We start from the raw sequence: 18,679 nt of genomic DNA on the forward strand, positions 1-18,679 counted from the left end.
GTTTCGCTCCTGCGTCTGCTGGGGACACGGCAGCACTTGGCAATGAAGCTGGGTGGGATCCTCCTACTCCAGTAAGGGACCCTGATCCACACTGGCCCTTCCGCCATGGCAGCTGGCACACGTGTGGGGGGGGGTGTGCACGGCATGCACAGGTAACCTAACAAAAGGACACAGCAGTGGAATGATTCGGCAGAAAGAAGCAAAAACCTACAAGACCTCTTCCAGAAGGAAATGCTAATAGCAAGATGATCAACCATGCAAATGCAGCACAACAATACAGAAATAAACCCTCTCATCGCAGGGTTCAGCTCTCATAGCCTGGATCTGCAGCCTGACCCTCTCACCGAGGCTCCCAACTGCTCCCTCCCCAAAGTCAATGTAGTGCAAGGGGAGGCTCCGAGGAGCCTGACCCTGGCTGTAGCAAGAAAAAAAAAAAGACTTTGCCATCTAAAAATGCAAAGAAAGGGATTTAGCCCTCACTATCTATCACAGAACAAATATTACCATGGCAGGCATTTCTCAGAGAAGCGGATTCCCATAACAGCAGTCATTCGTAAAACATACCATAACAATGAGAACGACAGATATGATTTCAGAGACCAACTGCATGTGGAAGGCCCTAGGTGGCTGTTAACACCTCTGCTTTTACAACAGTGTTGTCTTAACTGGTTTGTTTTGTCTTTCAAGTCAGGTTTAACAGAGGAACAAGATAATGGAAGAAAACTACTGCCATAGCAGCTTAGCTCGCTCGAGTACTTGAGAGATTAAAGTTCTGCTCCAGCAACAGCGCTGCCATCTGGGCTGGGAAGTAGCACCCGCATATTTCAAAGCATTAGCTTTCTGCATTTTGATGCTCCAGGCATTGATCAGTCATCATACGGGATGCAGCCACTCTCAGTGCAGCTCTGCCAGTGTTATATGACTCTCAAGACATTTTATTAGCAATACAATCATCTTTGCTGTACTTTCAATTACTGCTTCCCATCCAACCATTGTCTGTTTCCCATGGAAAAGAAAAAAGAACTAACGTAGTCACAAAAGAGTGAAAGTCTTCTTTAAATGTCACACTGCTGAATAAACCTCTTCCCAGGGAGTACATAAATGCTTGGGTACAAAGAAGATCTACTGAGAGAAAAAGAATATACTCCGTCGTCTGCTTCCTGAGACACTCCACAACCTATTTTCTATAAATTCAAGGCTTCAGATGGCATTCATAAATTAAATAAATAAGCCCACTGCTGACAAGCAACAGCACATGCTTAAATGAAAATCCTAAAGAGACTATATAAGAGAATTCCACCATGGATTAATGAACAAATGTGATTAAAACTATCTACAGCTCTGGACTGCAGCCAAAACTCTGCCAGCAGTATTTGATATGTAAATGCTTAAAACATTTGCTATGTGCACAGCCGTTGATGCAAAGCCTCTATAGAGAGTTTCTTCATCTAATTAGAGATATTGGTTTAGCAAACTTTGGAGTTTATAAAAACCCTCAACGTCTCATTATTCTTTTAAAATAGAATATTCATTTGTTTGGAATGTTTTCCAGCTATATCCCATGAAACCCTGAAACGCCTTTGGCTAATGAAAAACTCCAGCCCTGTATCAGCTAGTAAGCCCTACAGCTTTTATGATAATAAAATACCACATGCACTCATTAAAACTTTTTAACTTGTTGCTTTTGCTTTCTTTAGCTATTTGCTAGGGATAAAGTAATGTAACTCAATTTCAAATTATTTTATAGTGCAATTTCAACACAAGCATTTAAATTGTCCAGGATCTTATCAAGCACACTATACTATAGCGCTATCACTGTGTCTCTGATCCAGTAAAGCACTTAACAGCGTGTGCTTAACTGTAGCACACTGTAGTTCTTCTAAAATGATGCGACTTTCACGCTATATTCTCATAAATTAGTTTATGGATAAGTGTCTACATGTCCCTGCGTTAGGAAGCAGCATGTGGAATGATTACACACAAGCTTAAGAGCTGAGAGCTGACCTTTAACTAATCTTAGATCTCTTAGGTGCACAAGCACACTTCCTAAGGAGACTTTTCCAGGGAGGTCAATCCAGTTGTACCTCCGTTTCTTCATCGCTCCCATAGATACATCACACAAGTCACCGATGGTTTGAGATTTAACTCATTGATGTTTACAAAACATTTTTAAAAAAATCCCCTCAGTCCCAGGAGTGATGTTAGGAACTCATTTGTCTGTGAAAATGACATTTTCTGAGCATCCCTACTGCTGCGATAAAAAGTAAGGAAATAAGAAAAACGTTATCCTGTAATACCATGTCATATGCAATTCTTTTTTTCCCAATTTTAAAGGAACCTATGTATTTTACAGTAAAATGATGAAATACATTATTTAAAGTATGATTTTTTTCCTTTCATAAATCTAATTTTATGCAATCGTTAAGCCTAGATTATACGTATGCTTAGCAACAATGAATGCACTGAAAAAACACTCGAATAACAAAAGCTTCCGAAGTTGCTTCTGAATGTGTAACTGCACAGAACCTGGTACACATGAAAGTAATCAAAGAAAATCAGCTCATGCAGGACGAATTATTCCCTAAATAACCTGGTGTTGATGTATTCAGCTCACAGGCATTTTGCTAGAAAGGAAGGAAAAGTTTCACCCTGATTTGTTAAACAATTTTTATTTCTCTACTTTAGTTTATGAATGATCAGCACATCACCGTTAGTATCTTTTTTTTTTTCATCTTGCTAGCCCAGAGCTTGAGTGCCTGACAGATAGCCTTTGCTAAAAAGGCCTATAATTGCGTATTTCCAACAAATATTTTTAAGTAAAGGCAGAGATGTGTGCCTAACTTAGATAAGGGCTAGAACCCATGTTAAAGGTATACGTTGTAGTAAAGCAAAATTCCTTCCCCACTACATTCACAAAAGATGTCAGTTTAGTTGAACCCCATATATGGAAGAAAGCTCATTTTTTATCAGCGCTGGCAAAAACTGTTTATCAAGCTTTGCCGGCATTCCCATTATTCGTATTGGGAAATTAAAATAATGCAGATTGGTAAAGAGAGAATACAGAAATGTGGGGTTTAGACACTTCAAATCATATCAAAAAATGTTAAACATGTTGGATTAGGCTAAGTGACACAGTTTTGAAGCTTACTTAGCATGTTCTCAATTCCAAACATGAGCTGGCTCTCCTAAACTAAGGTGCCAATCCTAAGTAAGCAGATTTTGTTTCCGCATTGGTGCGTTTACCTGTTCACGAGCAGAAGTTTCTGTTTGTGGGCATAAAAAAAAAGATAAATCATTGTAAAAGCTATTTAAGAGAGCTGCCACGTTTGCCTGCTCCCCACTTCAGTCTCTGTCTGCCTGGAGTACGAGCAATTTGTTGAGCCATATTTTAGTCTGTTTATCTTGGCTGTGGCACATTTACAGTTTATTTGCAGTCTTTTGTGGCTTTTGATCCCACCAATGCAAATCTGCAAATTGAAAAATTAGCCTAACCTACAACCTTCTGTTTTAATTTTTGTTTTCTGGTAGAGTCAATGGTTAAATATTATCACCCTTGCTGTGGTTAACAGGCATGTAAGGGATAAGCCATATATGTGTTTTGGGTCTCTCTTGCCTTTGCAGACAGCATACAACATTCCCCAGCAGCAGAACGGAAGGTATCTGTCTGATCGGCAGGGGGGCCCATGGAGGGGCTCAGCTGCCGCTCCAGAGCCAGGCCAGGATCCTCAGCAGGAAGGCTACAGCTCAGCTCAACTCCGCTCTCCCCTGAGCAGCAGCATCAATTACTCATTCTTGCCCAGATATCCTCTCCACACCACATGGCAGACTTTCAGAAGACAAGCCAACAACAGTCATTGCTCTGGTTCAAAAATGAATTCTTCCCAAATTAATGATACAAAGGGAGGAGAAGCGTCAGTGCAAGCAGGGGCAGGTGAGCTTGCACGTTATCGAGAACTTCATGGGAAACTTGTCACGCGCAGTCAGATGGGTTCAGACAAAGTACAATGAAGCCAACGTTCCCAGTCACTTTAGCTGACTTTCCACTAATAGCTGCCATTAACACTTTAGTCAGCAACTTTCCAAGGTAGCTGCGGTTAGGATAACTGGAAAGAATTGTGATTTTCATGATAAAACTGCACCAGTTAGGTGCATGACATCAATGAGTCCAAGACTGAACATTTTTAACATTTTTCTATTAAGACTGTATGAAGTGACTGAATGCAGAGTGTGAAAGTAACGAACACACACTATCTCTGAAAATTCAGTGGAGAAAGGCTATTTTAATATTATATTGTCAAAGGTCTATCATATTTTACTTTTCCACCTATAAGGAAGTTGAGTGTTGACGTAAATGATCATTTTGATAGACAGCGAGCAGGAAGCAGCAGTGTACCTGAATAGGTTAGCTACACAGCTCTAAGCCACATTGCTATTTACATTGAGATGCATGTTTTAAGTGGATTCACGCCCAGAATGTCTAAGTTTAATTATGTTATTTACTTAATTTTAACCATGCAAGGAAAAAACCACAATGTCTCCAGTGTTCTCTTTTTTCAGTGTATTCTTATTTAACAACTTCTATGACAATAAGGGTCTTCTCCCACTAGCAAAAATAACTTGTGGAATGACAGAAACATTGGTAAATGCACTTTCTGCCCATTCTTCTACCAGGTGCATGTTGGAAGAAAGCAGTACACAAATTAAGCATTATTTTGTTCCTTAAAATACTCATATTCTTAGTACCCTCAACAGTGAGGCAAGTTCCCTCTTGCAATTCCTTTAATCAATGAAAAACAAACACTTTTTTTTCTATCCTATTTTCAGCTGATAAAGCCCTATGCAAAACACTGCATTTCATTCTGTATTCGTATCTGTAATGCTCCAAAATCAGTGCAGTGCACTCAGTTTATGCTAGTGTAAGCCAGACCATAAACCTGGTTCTGTGTTCTTGGAATGGGCTATGAGAAATCATAATAAAAGTTTTGTGGTGTTTCACAGTTTAGAGGCTAGACTGATTAGGCTCTGAAGGTATGTTGTTAGCCTATATAGACAGCATGTTAACAGACCAAAATTAGCACTGTCTTCCTATCATTCTGAGAACTGCTCTGTTTTTCCTTGCTTATGTGCTTCGTAGTAGGTAATGCTCCATAGGAAAAGTTCCTGAGCAACCATTTTTTTTTCCACAAGGCCCATTCATTAATCTGTCAGAGTGGCAGAAAACGTAATTCCTGCCAGTTACAACATGACTTGTTCAGCCTGGAGAAGAGAAGGCTCCAGGGACACCTTACAGCAGCCTTCCAGTACCTAAAGAGGGCCTACAGGAAAGATGGGGAGGGACTCTTTATCAGGGAGTGTAGCAATAGGACAAGGGGTAATGGTTTTAAACTGAAAGAGGGGAGATTTATAGATTAGATATTATGAAGAAATTCTTTACTGTGAGGGTGGTGAGGCACTGGCTCAGGTTGCCCAGAGAAGTTGTGGATACCCCATCCCTGGAGGTGTTCAAGGCCAGGCTGGACGGGGCTTTGAGCAACCTGGTCTGGTGGGAGGTGTCCCTGCCCAGGGCAGGGGGTGGAACTAGATGATCTTTAAGGTCCCTTCTGACCTGAACCATTCTATAATTCTATGACTTCTAACATCTGCTGAAATGTATTTGCCAAAATAATTTACTTTTCACAGTTGCCTTTACCTGATATTACAATAACAAGTCATTCCATTACTGCATCAATGCAGAGATCAATATAGAAAACTACTACATTTAAGAAGCTAACACACAAACTCCTGATGGACCAAAACACAGGCCATCCTCCTGTCGACACTAGGATATCATTGGTAAGGATGCACTACAAAGAGTTAAGACAGACATGAAAGAACTGAGCCCACTTAATATATTTTCTGAAAAGCATCTAAAAAAAAAAAAAAGTAGTGAAAAACCTTGCCTAACCAGCTGCCAATACCCAAGGATATTTAAATATTAAAACCAAACATGATAGATTTTTAGGCTTATCAAAGCACTGGGATTTTATTTAGTACAGAATGATGCTCCCTGTTTTGCGTTTTTTCAGTGTTTGTCTGACATTGCATATTCATGTAGAACCTCATCTGCCTACACGATACATCCCATTTTGATGAAAACAATAATCACTGATTAAATAAGCAACTGGAGTGAGCAGCAGAAATGATCAACAAGTCCATTACTCAAATTAGCGAGGCTTTGGTTAAAAGAAAAAAATCTAGGTATCGGGCTCAGTGGGATCTTTTTGTTTGTTTATATTGTGTATACTTTACATGGAATATTTTACATTCAGCATTTTTTTCACCACCTCCAAAATTAAATTACTGAGAGTTTTCTGTAAAAGAGAAGAAATTAAAGTTAAATATGAGCATAGATTTAAAGCAACCGTTCATTTAATCTAATTTATACATTCCCACATCCATCCGAAATTTTATTTGTACAAGTCAGTAAGAAAACTGATTTGTGCATTAGGTTGAGTAATTATAATAAAGAATGCTCACTTTCTCCCAAGAAAGTGGGAAGAAAGAGACTTTGAGAATGTTTTATGTGAAATTAGCTCAGTCACAAGCAGTATTAACACCGCTGCCTTCTCCACCCTGCTCATCATTGCAGAGCTTCGCCTGCAGATCATGGCATCTGTCAGTCTGGGGGTGCGATCCTGCTGCCTGGCCGGAGTGGAGACCCTCCAGCACCTACGAAGAAACGCGCCGTGTACACGGCACTGCCCTCCTGAGACATCTCACCTTGGGGCTAGGATCCTCCTCATCACATGCAGAAGGATAACATGAGGGTGACACGTGTACAGGTATCACACGCTAGGCTAGGCTGTGTGCCCGGGATGGATCTACCCAGCAGATCCACCTCGGATTTAAAGTCCATCATTATGGGCTGTGTGTTCCTCAATCAGCCTCAACAGTCTTGCAACTTCAGACTCACAAGAAATCTTTCCTTTTCTGGATGCAGTTGTTCAGGTGCCATTTTTCCAGCTTAAATGTTGTTTTGGTCATTTCTCAGTTTCTGAAATGCAACTTGCTCTTGCTCTGACTGTGTGCTGCCCACGGGGCTGTGATTCACCCCATCGCCCCACCCTCTCCCATTTGTCATATCAGGAAACGAGAGCCATTCAATCATATCTTCCCCGTATAACTTTCAAAATCAGCACATGCCTGGCAAAACACCAAAGAGCGGTTCACTGCAGGACTTGAGTGAAAACATTCCTCCCCACACACTTGGCTTGACTCTGAAGCCACCCCGCCACAGCTCCTCTTTGCAGGGCCACCTCCTGTCTCCGCACAGGGGAAAGCACGGCAGGCATGCTACCAAATCCAGAGGTCCCGTGCCTTCTGCAAAGCTCAGCAGGCACACTCCCTGCTGTCACACAGCACAGTGGCTCCCCAACGCTTCATATCAATAAAGAAATGGAAAGCACTCACACCAAGCTTACAAGCAGCAGGAAACCTGAGACCACTGCCCCACTGCTGGAAAAGGGAGCAGGGAAGGCCCTTCTGAGAGGCCACAATGTAGAGCTTAGTCACTCAATATTGGTATTGGGTCTTGCCATCTCCCTGTTTAATTTGCAGCATAAACCCATACAAAAACTGGCCCGCGTAGTCTCACATTGCTCTGAGAGCAGACGGTCCTTCTGATGCATCAGGAAAGATTATCAGGGTAAACAAGCTTTTTTTTAATCCCACAGTTTCCAAGGAAAAAGCATGAGGAAATACACACTGATACAATGATAAGCTTCAATCTCTTAACTAGAATTATCCTAAGAAATGAGTGGTGGGACCCCACTAGTAGAGGGGGCCTGTGGTGCTCTCTGCGCCAGGGATGCAGCTGAGAGCCCTTCTTCCTCCTGGCGAGACCGCGCTGCTGAGGCCCTTTCACAAACATCATTTAAAAGTAAAGTGAATTAGAGTAAACCAGGCCCTTCCTGAAGCTCCTTGTGGGCCTGCCACTCCCTTTGATCCCTAAGCTGCTGAATCAACCTGTCGGAGCATATCAATTCAAAGGACCAGAAGGCAAAATGGGGAAAACGGGGTCAGACTAATGGGATTTAACATTAATTCTGCACCAAGCCTGAAAACATGGAAGAACAGGGCCTGGGGGGTGACAGGGATAATGAACTGAGAGTTGATGGAAGGAAACTTAATTGCTTTTAACAACAGAAGGTCACATTGTGTTACCTTTATTTGGGTTGAGCAATAATCTTATTTTGACAATTTGTGCCAGCTGATGACCTGCCCTACTCTTCACTGGGACTGTTTTGGAGTGAGGTATACAGCACTGGGATAAGGGGCACAAACATGTGGCAGAGCGGAGGTCTGAGTGAGAAAACTACAAAGGGAACATACAGATCCATTAAATAATATATAACGGGCTGACGAGAAGACAACTGGGAGGGTGGAAGGCTGGTGTTCCCACTCACTGCTGTGCTCAACAGAGCTCCAGCCAATAGAGTCTTATTTAATCATAAGATCAGAAGAGAATCAGTGGTTCACTTCAACTCAAGAAAAGACTATAAAAAAGGCATGTGAATTTAAGTTAGGCAGTCTGTCACCAGCTGATCTCCTGATGCTGCCAAGCCCTGCTGCCTGGCGGACAGGAGGTGACCTGTTGCTTCCACAATCCCCTGACCAGCAATGTCCTGTCTGCCTCTCCCCTCCTGGGTTGCAATGGTTCACAAACCTGTAGGTACTCCAGGTACTTTGTGATGATACCCAGCACTGGTATCTCTTGACGCACCACATGTACCCGTTTCACATACAAAGGAAAGATCAGGGTGTTTCAGCCTTCAGCTATAGTTTTGTAGCTGCCACCAGCAACATGACTTGAGCCCTGCAGGAAGAGTTTCAGTGCCTACATGATACCACCCATACAAAGGTATAGCAACGACATCAACCCTCACAGACCATGCATAGCCATGGTTCCTGCAAGCCCTTGCCATGGAAACCATCTGGAAGCTACCTTGCACCTGACTGGCATGGAACTTGCCATCTTCAGAATACAATGATCTGAGCCAGTGCTAAAACCTCCTCCAAGACTGCCTCAATTATTTAAAGCCATAATGCGACACAAATAACCAATTTGGATTTATAGACCTTTCAGCCTTCAGCTGCCCCAATAATGTGTTGTTGCAAGATTACTTACTTTGGGGCAGCAAACTTTTAAACAGAGATTGGGACTGTATTTGGAAAAGACTTGGCCCCAAACCAGTTCCTAATGTGGCAAAGAGTGCAATTATCCTGATGAAAGGTTAGGGATGCTTGTGCCTACAGCTGGTTCATCAAGTAACGCTGAATGATGGATATAATTGATCGTCATGTGGCAGAGTGGAACGTGTGCTACAATGAACCATTTGGGGCCTCATCCCTTCTGCTCAGCCTGGAACTACAGAAGCACAGTCACAAACATAGTCAATGGTATTGGGTGAGATTCAGAAGTATTGTAAAAATGCATTGCGACTAAAAGTGCTGTGCAGAACAAGCAGAAATGAAGTATTCAACTGTAATAAGATGCAATTGTAAAAGACAACAAGCCACTAATTCTACCTGGGATTGCACAGCAAAATCTTAAGTCTTGAATCTCTGCACCACCAGGTCAAAGCTTCCACAATATCTCAAGATCTAAAGTTTTGACTAGTTGGCACTAGTCAGGACTATCGGGGGGGAAAAAAAAGCTTGGGAGAAAAAGCCACATTCTACAGCACATCCCAAAGGATGAAGCATGTGCAGAGGTGCCCTATTCTGACCCAAGCTTTGCAGCACTGAACGTAGACACGGGTATCGCTCTTGGTCTACAGAGAGGTGAGAGCTGAGCCAGGCCGCCTCTGCAGCATTTATGTACTGATGAAGTGGGGTCTGCTCCCTGCAGAAGAGAAGGAAGGCGAAGGAGCCTCTTACGCAACTCCCATGTAAGGAAGCGCACCATAAGATCTCAGCCTCGTGCTTCCCACCTCTGTTCTGCAATCACCCTCCTCCATCCCACAGCTCCTGGAGTCTGCGGACTGGAGCATCAGGGTGGGTGTGGTCTTACAGACTTCACTGAGTGACAGCAGCAGGTAGACGGAGCAACGCTGGCTGCCTCTGTACAAGTTAACACAGTATTTCCCATCACTGCTCCCCAGTAAATCCCAGGCAGTCAGGCAGCTGGTGGCCAGCTGCCATTCCAGGGAAATTCCAGGGAAAATGGAGTTTCCACTGGATCAGAGTAAAGGGAAGAGGCAGTTAGGACTGCACACTCATGCCACCCTCGCTCTGTAACCACAGTGAGTTACTAATGCATTTTACTTATACAGAAGCGCTTTTTAAAAACTAGCTGCTGTTCCAAAGCAGCTTTAATTCTGTTGCAAATTATTCCATTCAAATCATCCATTCAGCTCATTCACATGTAGTAATCCTGAATAAAAAAATGTCAAAGTGCATAATCCAATATCAAGACAAGACCAGAATTTACGTATAAATTGGTTGAATAATCTTTAACATCAAATACTACTCAACTCTTACATTTTTAGCCCTATTTTGGAGGAAGAGTTCATCTATTCATCTATTCCTCTCCTTTCTATTTCAATATCACCACTAAAAGACTGAATCAGAACAACATTTTTGCTCACCCTTTAATGGCCTTTTGGTTTGCAACTATTTAAGAGTGACTTGGGAAAGGTATAATAGCACATGTTGTTGTTTCATCTTTACTTTGAACTGCTACCAGATATTATTTTGCAGCTGTTTTATTGTAAATTGCATCCTGAAATCTCAACAAAAAAGTGTCTTAATGGCAATTTCAACAGATTTTTAATTTCCTGAGAGAATTCAGCAAGGCCACAAAGGGAGAGCGTGTTTAAAATGCAATGCTATAATAGGAATGTTTCCCTCATTCAAGTAGTTTTAGCTTCTGGAATTTGAGAATTATTTTACTGAACTTTCTGAAAAAAAAAAACCACCGCAAACCCAGCTGAACAGAGATTAAAGATTTTCTGCTCATAAAACCCAGGTAAAAACCACAAGGATGTGTTTTTCTCTGCAGCTTCTGTTACCCACCTAACAATTAAATGCACAGAGTAAAAGCCACTTGAAGCAAAGTTGCAGGAGAGTGCACCGAAAGTCGAACCTGGGATTTACCCTAATGACCAACATCCTGCTACACTCTCAAACCCCTCTGGCGCTTCTTGCCCAGGAATGCAATGAGCAGCTGAGCGCCATGGGAAGGGCTTGCCACTGTGAGACAGATAATGGGGAATTTTGCTAACTGTGGATTTAAATACAAAGAGCCATTCTGCATAAAGAAACCTGTTTTTCACTTGGTCACCCCAGACTATTTGTCCACAAAGACAAGTTTTAAGCGAAAAACAGATTTCAAAAATAGCCCTGGAGCTGTGATGGAGAAATAGCTGAGCGGGCAAGATCCTTCATACTGCTTAATGCCTTCCTCAGCCCCAACACATCAGTTACCCTTTCAAAAATACTATCATAGATATTATTTTAGCATCTTGAAGACAAAAGACGTAACTGTGTTGCCTAGGAACCAATGGTGCACATTATCACAACATTTGTACTGTTATTGTTTATAGATCAGGCTGAATGGCATCCAGTGAAGACTCATGTTAATTCTCTTTTAGGAGACAGACTATTTTCTCAGTCACAAGTAAAAAAAAAAAAAAAAAAAAATTGCATCTGGAAAGCAAATGGCAAACAGATTAAAACCCTTTGGCTCTTTGCTGGAGAACCTCCCTGTGAGCAGCCCCAGAGCTAAGACAGAAGAGCAGAGGACACCAGCCAGGCAGTCCAGCGAGCATTCAGATGCTGCACTGCCCATCAAACGCTAAAGTTTGGCATCTGGGGCTTTCATCTGCCAGGCAGCCCTCTGAGTGGTCTCAGACACTGGCTCAGATGCTTCAGTTCACATAGGAAGAGATGAAGGGCTGAATGTTTAGCACTGTAATCAACAAGATAATGTGCTGCCAAGTACAAGGGTACTTTGAGTAATACCGCTATTCTAAAAATGTGTTCTATTGATGCATCTTTAATCTGCATCCACTGTAGAGATGCCTGGACAGCCAAAGCAGTCTCCGGTTGGGGTGCATTTATTTCTGTTGCCAGACTGAGGCTGCTATGGAGAACATTTCAGAAGTACTAAATATCCACAAAAGTTACTAAAAGCTGCAGATTTCTCAACTCTCCAAAAGGAAAAGCTGCTTTATAGCCTTAAACCCAGGAGAGGAGGTGGAGAAAGAGTAACCTCAGCTGCTGTGGCTGCACAGAGAAAGGGTGGGTCCCCCATAACTAACATTTGCCAGGTTGAAGAAAATATTATGTTAACACCAGATGTAAATAAAAATTTTAAGCCATAATAATTTCAACACTTCACCCCACCCATTTGTGATCATGTGCAAAACCACTGCTTTGCCAGCCACTGGTAATTTAACAGTAGAAGAGAAAAGTGGGATAGCAAACCAAAAAGATAACCTTCAAAATACATCTAAATCTCAGACAAATGTGTCGGCAAAGTGAGTAAAGAGGAGGAGAAAAGGTTATTTGAGGGCCTTAAGAAAGAAGCACATCTGAAATTCTCAGAGAATGAAGATTCAAGAAAAACACTGATAAAGTTCCTTTTTGGACAGGAAAAAAGATTTCCTGTGAAGCATTAAGAGTGGATTGACGTCTGGCTAGCCAGATAAAGATATTCTGAGCAAACAAAACTGCATACAATGTCAGTTACAATACTGAGATAAAAACCTCGGGCGCTGGCATCTTAACAGATGTTGTACTGCAAAAGCTACCTGTGCTGCACTCCCATCTAGACGTATAGATATGATTTACCAGTGCTTCAGTTCAGGATTAACATTCAAAAGGGCACTTTAAAGAATGCTGTATTATTTGCCTAGTGCCTAGTACATTAGTCTAGTGGCAAGGCCTGCATTTCAGAGCACCATTGCAACATGGTGGCTTCATGTGGAGTGTAAGGTCAGATTCGGCCCTGGAAAGTCAGTATCCTTTACGCAGGCTTTCATGTCCAGCACCAGCTTATGTATTGACAGGAAGGAAAGCCCTAAGAGACAGTTCTGAAGTCAGTGAGACATGGAATTGTTAAATTAAGTCACATCAAATTGATGAGAAGTCAGACAGAGAGAAAGTGTGGAACCGCCCTTTGAGGCAATGGTTTTGGTGATCCTATTTGCCATTACACAGCTTCCACCAGCCCTGCTGGCTTTGGGATTTCTCGGTTCGTAACCATCAAGAGGGCACAACCGGGTCTCAAACATTTCTCACAAAGCTAAAATACTGTATGTGAAATCTATGTTCTGGGTTTCAGTTCTAAGAAGAGATTTTCCTGCATTTCAAGCCTGCACATTGCGAAAGCTGAGAAGTTTTGCAAAAGCAGATGGACAGCTTGAGTCTGGTTTACTCACTCCATGCAAACTGTATTCTTTCACTTTTTTCTCCCAGTCACCTGCTTCAAAGGTTCTGTCATTTGGTCAACTGCCCAAAGTGAAATCTGGTCAGGTCATGGTAAATTTGACAGAGCAAATATCATCCCTGATGTACTTTCTATAGAGTGGCAGTCACCCATGTTTTGCAGGGGATTAATCTGGGCCAGCGGCTGAAACAAGGAAATTGCTGTTTTCCCAGGTAGTTCTGGCACCTGAAAAATAACTTGAAAAAGTGCTGAAGCATTTTTACCAAAGGTTGAACTTCTTTCTAAAACCTTTTGGTTATAATTATTTCCACCTACCACTGGAATGAAAGCCTGAAGACCTATTCCATCCACTCCCAACTTTTCACTCACACTTTGCTGCCCAGGGATCCCCTTCAGAATTCATTGCTCTGGTGTCGCATTAACCAATACTTCATCTGGCTGCTTGCAGAGAAGAATTTTAAATAATTAATTTTCCTCACAGCCATTTTGTCTTCAGTTTCCTTTCTTGACATCCAAAGGCAGCAGCCCCAGTACAGGACCTGGCCATGTAATTTACTAGAGATGAAAGCTGTGAAGACAACAGACAAGTGAAAGGACAGCTTTAGCACTACTAGGCTGCCTACCAGATACAGATTTGGCAGGAGTTCAAACAAAACCGTTGATTTTGGGTGGTTATCTTTGCTAACAACTCTTCCAAGGAGTCAGGAGTGTGGGTCTGCTGGAGGAAATGCAGGACAGAGTCAGAGTGCCTGTCTGCTGCTGGCTGATTGGGCTGGAAACACCGACCTGAGAAAAAGGTTTACCTACTTCAAAGGGCATCCCTCAAGTTTCTAAATGAGCATTTAAATCTTTAGATGAATACTGCTATTTAGCATTAAGAATGTTACCTTGACCATCAGAGGACAACACAATGAAACAAGAGCAGGTCAGTCAATAGTTCTTTGCTAGCTCATTTTTCTTGATTTCTGAATGTGATTCTGACTGACAAAGAGGATGTCCATAAATTACACCAAATTGGCACCTGTTTAAAGGACCAATCCCAGTCAGATCATCCCATTTACTCCCTGGAGTCTGTAGTCACCCTTCCCCGGCTACTATTTGTATCATGATACACATTTCATTCAAGTTCCAGACCAAAACCTCCACTGAATGCGTCCCATTTGACTGAGTCTTCACAACACAGGCTTTTACAGAAAATACAGCTATGCAACCTTTATCCTAAAAGAGTGACAAACAGCAAAACACAAGTAGTTTCACTGGGTTTCTTTTAAGTTCCTTTGTTATACCTGATTGCTCGTAATTGAAAATGTAGTTGTATCTGCATTCCTGGCTCCATCAATAAGCCACTCTATTTTCTTACTATTCTGAAGCACTCCCCAAGCTTCTGCTAATAATTTTGCTTGACCTTTATTAAAGACCAGGCATTAGCTGTCAATTAGATTTGGTGATCCCTTTGGTGATTGACGCTCAGTGATTTACTGTAAATTATAAATAGTTCAAATGTTTCATTATGCTTATTCTTTATACAAGCTTTATGGCCAGGTAAGCACTGACATGACATTCACTGTTAAATGATCTCATTAAACTCCTTAATTTAAGTGGTGCAACACTTCACCTGCCACATTATCCAAGGACTCCTGCAATGCACATTAAACATTCAGCATCAATAGATGCTCTACCATAGTTCACCTTGTTGGGAGTGAAATTTCAGTCCCCGAACATAAGGTTGACTACCTGATGCTGTTTGTCAGAGACAATAAATAATGCAAATAGATACCCATGTAAAGTAAGAGGTTAAAGACATCAATAGCTTTCCCACAGAGTTTTTAAAGAGGCTCTCAAAAGAAAAAACTTTAAATCATGAACAAATGCCACTAAAACTAAAAAAGTTAAGGAAAAGGAAGGAAGATGCTGGTTTCTTTCATTTCTTTATGAATGGAATAATTATGTGAGATGATTTCTTGAGAACCCTGAAGGCATGTGCACTTTTTTTATTGACAAGGCCAGTGCAACACAAGGGGCAGTCACACCCTCTCACCTCAGTGTGGCTTGTAGAGGTCTGTCTTTAGCCATTTCATCCCTCTTTTTCCTGCTAAGAATGTTTAACGGAGCTGAATGGAGTCAAGGTTGGATAGTGCACCACATCATTTTACTTAGGCCAATAAATAGCATATTGCCTCATGACTAAAGGGAAACACAGTATTTTTGCTGGAGGTGCCTTTATGTCCAGACTCTGCCAGCAATTTCTACTGCAGTAACAACGAGAAGCACACGGATTAGGACCTCTTTTGTGCTAGATGCTGGACCTACAGATTCTACTTCACAAACTAAACATTAAGGCATGAGGAAGAATAATAGGAGTATCTGAATTTTCCCGGCTTGCATATGTTTTATTTTACACATTTTTAATGGTTTCGCTTGCAAACCGAATCGTTCTAATGTTTTGGGTTTTTTTCCCCCCCTGCCTTTATATAGTATGATCCTTGACATCTGCTTCTGGATGTTTCTTCTCAAGGATGACGGGGTCCTAGCAATGTAATGTGAGCATACCAGACTGCTCCCCGGGCAGATTCAGGCTTCATCATATAGTATTAACCCCACATACTGAATGTATTTTTCTGACTTAGAAGGCTGGATTAGCTTTTATTATCAGAAGAGAAGTAGTAAAGGTTTCAGTGTTACAGATGGAACGGCAGATGGGAAGCGAAAGCTTAATGTGAAGCAGCTCTGGATAAAAACTATTAATCCACAAAATTCATACGTTCTTATGCAGGGAAACCTAGCAAAAACCACTGCAATATGACTAACCAGTGTGAGAAGTGTAAACTGCCCCATGCCCATTATCTGACAAATCATGGTGTGAGGTCTGAAAGAAGGGGAAAAAAAACCCCTTGAACACCCTATTTACTATTTCCTGGAAAAACAATCAGCTCTCTATGGGTTACACAGAGAGGTAATGCCTTCCTAAAGATTATAAAAAAATATTAATTTATAGCATTTCCACTATGAAAATGAAATAGACTCATATATATATATTTGATGAGACAACATTTTCCAGGGTTTATAGCTGTAATATTCCATATTCAAAAAAATTGAACAGTATCTATAAGTCACTGTCTTTAAAGTTGTAGCACTGAAAAAGGCTTTTTACTTTTTGTTGAAGTGCATGGTGTGGAGAGGAAGCATGTTTCCACCAATTCTGGTAACAGAATACTTTGACAGAAAGGGAAGCGAACACTTCAGATGCCTGCCCGACTGCCGAGAGCCCACCATGCAGCTCTGAGAGCGGCTGCAATGGAGAAGGCACGACCTTCAAGAATTTCCCCCGTGAAGAAATGTGCACCTGGGATTTTTCCAGCTGAATGGCACTTGTTTAGAGTTTGAATGACTGCAAGATACCATGGCATTATTACAAAGAATCCATTAACACCAAACTGAATACAGTCTACTCAAATCCGGTGATTGTTTATGACCATGTCTATAAGTGACTGATCCCATTTGGCCTTGTGGTTTAACTTGTTCCACAGGGAACTATGAGCAGTCGAGATTGCAACAGGTCACGGCCTCAGCATTACACCATGTTTCAGGTGGACTCAACACCACAGGAGGATAATTGGAAACATCTGACGGAAATAGTCTACAATTATACTAGACCTTCAGCAATTATTCTCCTACAATTTATCTTACCTGATTCAAAGTGCCACCACCTACCTCTTCCTTTATGGTCTTGCATGAGTCTACTTTCTATCATCAATACAGCATTCCCCACCAGGAAAGTGAATGACAGGGAACAATAACAAGCTAGCTTTTCCCAAAACTGAAGAGAGATACAGAGAACAACATGCTCTCCCTTAGAAGCATGGATAATATGTCAAAATTGTTAGCTCTCTTCCTGTCAGACACCAGAAGGGTTTAAACCAGATGCAACGTGAAATATCGTGATTTCTTAATTCAAATCCCCATGTTCCAATATCAATGCAATCTCTGTGTCTTTTCTGCTCTTCCATAATTTTTCCCCCCAGAATGTGTTGCATTTTACTGACAGTGCTTAGAAACGGGCACCAACTGCAAAGCCTTTTGTCAGCTCTCACAAAATCCTTCCTAAGGCATACGCTCATGGTTTTTTTCATTTTTTACTTCAGTGGGGATTTCTGTCCAAGTAGCAGCTTCAGGAATGGACCCATACTTTGAGAGAGATCTTGCCGAAACCTAACCAGCGACAGGCAGTGAAAGCATCTAATATATTTCTTATATATTTCTTTTCTATGAGTATTAAAAGCATGTTATGTCATCACCCATTGGAAAATCACTCAAGAAAGTTACTTCCCCTTTCATCAATTCATTTCAACATGCAGGGAAACAGAAGTCACAAGGAGGATTTCCTCTTTCCCTCTTCTTGATAACGCTTATAGCCTAAACCAAACATTTTAAGGACACTCGTTTTTTGGCAGGGGTGGTTGGGTCTTTTTTGAGTGGGGTTTTTTTTTCCCCCTTTTTTTTTTTTCTCCATGGACTATCTACTTTTGCACAATGTATTAAACCTTACGGAATGCAGCTGTGGGGCCTGGGTTATGTAAATCCAGAAAGAATATAATTTCACTTAAAATCACGAGCCTTGTCATGTGATGGTGTGTGAAGTTCCTTGCCTGACACCATCTGAATAAAGATATTCAGGCATCAGTTGGTGTTGAAGATATAATTGACTCCTAGCAACTTATTTGTCACTTCTACTATCATTATCCTCCACATAAAATGTACGAAAAAAAGGAAGTGGAGAACATTACCTTCACTGAATCTATATTCATACCTTCAACACTTTCTGAGACATCAAATCAAACTGTTGATCAGAGCCCTAGGAGGGAGGAATCTCTCCATGCCTGGGATTCATTTGCTGAGCTCCAGTAGTTCCTGCTACTTTTCTAATCCTCTCTTGCAGACGTCCCTTTCCAGAAATAACGACTCAATAGAGCAGCCCCTGCTTCTTCAGTAAAAGCAAAGAACCGAACCAGTGATGCTAGCCTGCTCACAGACGCAGCCCCTCCTAGGTAAGCAGCAGACACATGGGGTACAGTAAGGTGATTTTCTCCTTGGCTAAAGTGTGGCTGTCAGACACAGGCCTCACCAAGAGGAGTCTTCTGCTGTAAGACAGAAGAAACTGCCCCTCTGACCTCTGCTTCCTGCAGCACCGCGTGGACCTGTCATCCCTTATATCCTTCAATACATATTTCCTATAGGAATAAAACACGT

The 18,679-nt window shown here is 41.7% G+C and overlaps 1 protein-coding gene across 5 annotated transcripts in view; it reads right to left on the reverse strand.

Annotated features, from left to right (window-relative positions):
• Positions 1-18,679, reverse strand: part of XYLT1 (xylosyltransferase 1) — a 204,887-nt gene that overhangs the window by 51,731 nt on the left and 134,477 nt on the right. The window lies entirely within an intron of this gene.

The sequence above is a fragment of the Rissa tridactyla genome, chromosome 8 (assembly GCF_028500815.1).
Source record: "Rissa tridactyla isolate bRisTri1 chromosome 8, bRisTri1.patW.cur.20221130, whole genome shotgun sequence".
NCBI lineage: Eukaryota > Metazoa > Chordata > Aves > Charadriiformes > Laridae > Rissa > Rissa tridactyla.